The following is a 6,106-nucleotide window of genomic DNA, read 5'->3' as shown; positions in this document are numbered from 1 at the left end:
AACATAATTTTACAGACCTAGCTGCAATGAGATCATGACTTTCAGAGACAGAGTCACTATCTTGATGGATTCATTGCTTCCAGAAGAACTTCATTTATAATGTGGAAGTTCTTTTTATCTCTTTATAGGTTCTATAATTAAGGTAAACAAAAATGCTTTTATAACCTATTTTAAAATGTAGGTCTTACCCATTTTTCTGTCACCTGCCAAAAGCCTGCAGTCTTTTCTAATATATTAGATACCATAATACAGCAAATGTGGTGATCACATCCGATGGTGCATTAATTAAATAATGTTGGCCAAACACACACACACACACACACACACACACACACATCTTGGAAAAATAAATTCCTTTAAAATTCCTATTGGGTAGGATAAAAGAAAGTCATATTCTTAATCTTAGGATGCTTATAAGGAATTTTGGGATAAACTTTAAATTCTTAAATTCATTAAAAATTTTGGTTTATCACTAAGTAAAGCTTGCTGTTAAATAATTGCTGATATTGTCATCTCTTTTACTTCTCAAAATCTCTGTTAATATTATAACCTAAAATGGTAACTTTTTTAAAAAAAGATTTTATTTTTAAGTAATCTCTACACCTGACAGTGGCCTTGAACTCACCATCCTGAGATCAAAAGTCACATGCTCCACAAACTGAGCCAGTCAGACATCCCTAAAATGGCAACTTTTTTTTTTCTATTAATACGATTGATAGAATTAATTGTTAGCTATCTTTCTGTCTGGTCTTCACATTATTCTCTCCCCATGCTTCACAACTATAATTCATAAACACATCTTAAGCACATTGTAGCCTCCTCAACCACAACCTTAATCATGTACTCCTCGTCAAAATCCTCTGGCTGAGCAAAACCTAAATACCTTAGCTGATATTCCAGAACTTTCACAAGGTTCCGTCCCCCTTGCTAACAAACCTTGTCCCTCCTTGCTACATTCTGTGCTTACCTCGCTGACCCACCCACCAAACACGGCACACTGCAGCCTCCCTCTTCTTGGCCACAACATTCTCTCAGTCTCACTTCTCCACCAGCCTAACTCCTATTCTTTCTTCAAAAGTCAGAGCACTGTAGTCCCCTCATCCGTGGGGGGATACATTCCAGGACTTCCGGTGGATGCCTGAAACCACGGTACCAAACCCTGAATATACCATGGTCCCCCCCCCCCCCATACATACATACCTACGGTGAAGTTTCATTTATAAATTCGGCACGGTAAGAGATTAACAACAATAACTAATTATGAAATAGGATGGTTTTAACAATATACTGTAATAAACGGGACTATGGTCTCTTTCAAAGTATCTTACTCTACTCACTCTTCTTGTGATGACGTGAGCTAGTTAAATGCCCGCCTGATGAGATGAAGCGAGGTGACGGATGTAGGCTTTGGGACGGAGCGTAGGTTACTATTGACCTTCTGACATCAGGTGGGGAGTGAGGATCATCTTCTTCTGGACAGGGGCTGACCACAGGTAACTGAAACCAGGGAAAGCGAGACCGCAGTTAAAGGGAAGACCACTGTATGTTTTACAGGCTTGAGCTGCCTCCATGAGCCTCCAGGACTACAGAGAGCTCCTGACTTATGAAACCATGATCCTGAAGGCTGGCCTCAGACGTGGCACTTAGGTACTGACATGTGACCTACTCTCTCTTGCCTCTAACTTTTTCTGCATATATTTTCAACTCCGCTGGGTAATGAGTATATTGAGGGAAGGAATCTTATATTTGTTTGCACTCCCTCCACCACTGAGCCCAAAACTGTGGCGGCTTTTCAACATATATTTAACTTTTTGTCAATTTCTGATGCTCTCCTCACATGTCCAAAGAGCATTAGGAATAACAGTCCTCTACTTTAAACCACTTAACTATTCCCCCTGTAATTCAGGACAGGTTTGAGCTCTGAAGACAGTGGGGTTCTAGTTAAGAACAGAGTGGAGTTTTAGTTAAGAAAGTTTTCTTCTGAGAATTGATTCCTTCACAGAGTGTTTGGTTCTGGGTTTACTTAGAGAAGGAGAGGACAGAATAGAAAAGGCAGTAGTCTCCTAAATGGATCTTTCAGTGTCACTTCATTGTTTACTTTGAGGTGGTCTTATACCCAGGAGAACAGATACATCCATATTCAGATTCAAATTCAAAAAGCATAGAGCTTTTGAACAGGGAGCTCTGGTTCATGAGGGTGTCCTGAGCACCGGTATCTGCTTCCCCTTCCTCCAAAGGTCCTAGGGAAGTTCTAGAAAAGAAATGTTTTAAAATAACGAAACCAAACCTATTCAGGAAAAGTGGAATTGCCATGTCAACAGGCTAGAAATGGAGGAATTCATGGAAGACAGCACATGGGACTGGGGTGACAGAGAAATGAAAAGTGAAGAAAACAGCAAGGAAATCCTGGACAAGTTCCAAGTTCAGAGGCAACACATGCAGAGCTGGAGGGGGGGAGAGGGAGGTGGCGGGTGGGGAGTGAGAAATCATAAGAGCAATTAATTAAAAGAACTACATTTGGAACAGCTGAACCAATGAGGCAAAGCACTCCCCACACCCTATGCTTGCAGATCAGCTAACAATTAATAGCTTTTGCGTTCTGGGTGAAGCCTAGAGAATTATTCCCTGGAGAAGGAGCAGGGCCCTTTACTGGGGCTGGGCATTGAGGTAGAAGCAGGGCAGAGCCAGAGACAATTCTGGACTTCTGTAACAGCTGCCAGGAAGAAAACAAAAGCAAAGCCACTCTGCCTTCAGCAGGATAACCAGTCATCCTGGGTTTCCCAGTACATTCCAGTTTACGTTATAATCCCCACACAGTCATTAATAAGCAGTTTTCCTTTTATGCTCAGGAAGTCTCAGGTTTTTTGTCGTTGGTGGTTTTTTGTTTGTTTGCTTGTTACAGGGAAAGTTTGGTTCTATTTACAAGGTGAGAGAGTGAAGGCAGACTGAGAAACAACGTGTGGACCCACCAAAGAGAGCAGGAGGCATGGATGGCAAAGCCCAGAGGAGGTGACGAGGGAAAAGACCCAGATTTGAGGGAGAGAGTGGCCACAGGCGGAGACAAGGGGAAGAAGCCTAGAGTCTAGGACAACTAGTCTGAGATCTTCTGCAGACCCCAGCTGGAAGTGAAGCCTGGCCCAGAAGGCTCCAGCTATTTTAAAACATAGGTTTTATTCTCTGCTTCAGATTCTGTGTCTCCCTCTCTCTCTGCCCACCCCCACTCATGCTCTCCCTCTCTCTCTCAAAAATAAATAAACATTAAAAAAAATATTTTTAACGTAGGTTTTATTCTTATTCAGGTATGAGGGGATCAACAAATCAGGAGATGGCCGGATGCAAGGAACTTTGCCTCTCTTGCTCCCAGTCCCCAAATAGCCAGAGATTCCAGGTTCCAGAAGTTCTGCAGCATCATATCCTTGTTCCGGCCCCTCAGAGCCGAGTTCAGCTGCTGCTCCTCTTCCTGGGTGAAGTCCATAGCCACATCTGTGAGTGTCACCAATTCCGGGGCCTCGTCATCCAATGGCTGGGCAGCCCATGGTGGCTAGGGACAGGTAGCCAAGTGTACCAAATGTCTCCATTATTACTCCATTGAATGATAAATTATGTAGTCATCTTATCCATGAGCGAAATATACACTGAAGCCATGTTTCTCAAACCAGAACCCAGGCACCAGCATGAAGACAGTCCTCCCCAGACTGGTCTGGCTGTGCAAATTACCATCTGTGCAGAGGGCTCTGATGTCATTTGGGCAACACAAGACATGGATGCCATGATTAAAAACACAAATGCAAATGGAGATTCTGATCCTGCTTGCCAAACTAGATATTCCAGAATCGACAACTGATATTTTAAAAGATTATCGTTAAAATGAAAACCAAATTTGAAAATTGTCTTAAAGGACTCATGAACTCCTAAGAATATATATGGAGACACATTCTTTTTTTTAATGTTTATTTAAATTTTAGTTACTTAACATCCAGTACAATATTGGTTTCAGGGGTAGAATTCAGGGATTCATCAGTTACGCACAACACCCAGTGCTCATCATAACAAGTGCCCTCCTTAGTACCCATCACCCATTTAGCCCATCCCTGCCCATTCACTTCCCTCTATCAACCCTCAGATTATTCTCTATCATTAAGAGTCTTTTGTGGTTTGTTTCCCTCTCTCTTCTTTTTTTACCCTCTTCCCATATATTCATTTGTTCTGTTTCTTAAATTCCACATATGAGTGAAATCACATGGTATTTGTCTTTCTCTGATTGACTTATTTCACTTAGCGTAATACATTCTAGCTCCATCCATGTCTTTGCAAATGGCAAGATTTCTTTCTTTTTTTGATGGCTGAGTAATATTCCATTGTATATATATACATCTTCTTTATCAGTCGATGGACATTTGAGCTCTCTCCATAGTTTGGCTATTGTTAATTATGCTGCTATAAATATCAAGGTGCATGTACCCTTTTGAATCTGTGTTTTTGTATCCTTTGGGTAAATACCCAGTAGGGTAATTACTGGATCCTAAGGTAGTTCTATTTTTATTTTTTGAGGAAACTTTACACTGTTATATGGAGATACATTCTAAGGATTATTAAATATTTAAGGAAACTACAAAAAAAAAGAGAGGGAACAATTTGCCTCACAGAGAACAGTGATTATTCAGAAAATAAAAGATGACTTTATATAAATATTCAACTACTTTCAGAAAAAATTCAAGAGAATAATGTTTTCAATAAACAAAACAACGTGCTGTTTTTCTTAAAGTGCTCAGAGAACAAAATAAGAGTTCTTGAAATAGAAATACATAATGTCTGTATCAGCAATCCACTGGGTAATCTGCCTAATTGAATGTGTTATAGATGACAAATGGAGATCTAGAAAACTCCACGAAATCTCTCAAAATAAGACAAGATGTCAAATATGAGCAGAGAGAAGAAATTGAAGAGATCAGTAACTGGCTAGTGGGAATTCTAGAAGCATAAGGAAGAGCCTACAGAAAGGAGGAAATAACCAAAGATGTAATACAAGAAAAGTTTTCTAAACTGAAGAGAAGACATGAGTCTTTAGATTTAAAAAGCCCACTAAGTGGTGAGCAGTATGAATGAAAGAAAAGAAAAACCTATTATAAGATACATTCTAGTGAAATTTCAGAAATCCAAAGATAAAGAGAAAACTCAGATTTCCAGAGAGAAAAAAATAGGCTATCACAACAGAATAAAGATTGGATTGCCATTAGATATCTCATCAACAACACTTGATGTTAGAAGGCAAATGCCTTCAAAGACAGTAATGCCTTCAAAGTTCTAAGAAAAAACATTTCAAACCTAAAGTTCTATAACCAACCAAAGTATAAACATAGAGTGGGGACAAAATAAAGATTTGCAGAAATGCAGAGGCTGAAAAGTTTGCTCCATGAATTCTATGTGAAAAATAACTACTCAAGATATGTTGCAGAAAAACAAACAAAAAATCAAAATACAAGGCTACAAGAGATAAAAGGAGTGCAGTTGAACCAGAAGAAGTGAACAAAGCTAAAAAGACACTCTAAAAGAATCAATTTGGGGGCATCTGGGTGGCTCAGTCAGCTAAGCATCTGACTTTGGCTCAGGTCATAGTCTCGCTGTTCATGAGTTCGAGCCCCGTGTCAGGCTCTGTGCTGACAGCTTGGAGCCTGGAACCTGTTTCAGATTCTGTGTCTCCCTCTCTCTCTGCCCCTCCCCTGCTCACTCTCTTTCTCTCTGTCAAAAATAAATAAACATTTAAATTAAAAAGAAAAAAGAATCAATTTGACTTTAACACACTCAGAAAATTCTCTTTTGAAGGAAATAGGCTGGCAATCCAGGGTTAGTTTGTGGCCCTTTAGGTCCAACCACAGACTTCTTGGTTTGCAGTAAATATTATTTGCACAATCATAGGACTATGTTTGTTGGTTTTTAATTTTTTAACCAAATTACAAACTAAGCACAGAAAACATTATAATCACAAAACAAAATGCAAATATAAATTTTAACAAGGTGAAAATACTATAATTAAAACTGGAAGAAAAGAGAAGAGCTACAAAAGAGTATAAGGAAACCAGTGTCATTTTTTCATAGCAGGAAATAA

General features: G+C 39.5%; 1 long non-coding RNA gene across 2 annotated transcripts; it reads left to right on the top strand.

Moving 5' to 3' along the window:
- Nucleotides 1-927: 927 nt before the first annotated feature.
- On the top strand, nt 928-3,922 carry LOC122241226. Of its 2 annotated transcripts, none has more exons than XR_006221257.1 (3): nt 928-1,233; nt 1,555-1,647; nt 3,300-3,922. It is a non-coding gene; the product is annotated as an uncharacterized LOC122241226 (long non-coding RNA). The 2 variants fall into 2 exon arrangements; XR_006221258.1 differs by having other exon boundaries at nt 928-1,149; nt 3,300-3,921.
- The last annotated feature ends 2,184 nt before the right edge of the window (nt 3,923-6,106 follow it).

Source organism: Panthera tigris, chromosome C1, assembly GCF_018350195.1.
Source record: "Panthera tigris isolate Pti1 chromosome C1, P.tigris_Pti1_mat1.1, whole genome shotgun sequence".
NCBI classification, from domain to species: domain Eukaryota; kingdom Metazoa; phylum Chordata; class Mammalia; order Carnivora; family Felidae; genus Panthera; species Panthera tigris.
The sequence above is the reverse complement of the archived record's forward strand: the minus strand, read 5'-3'. Positions and strand labels throughout refer to the sequence as shown.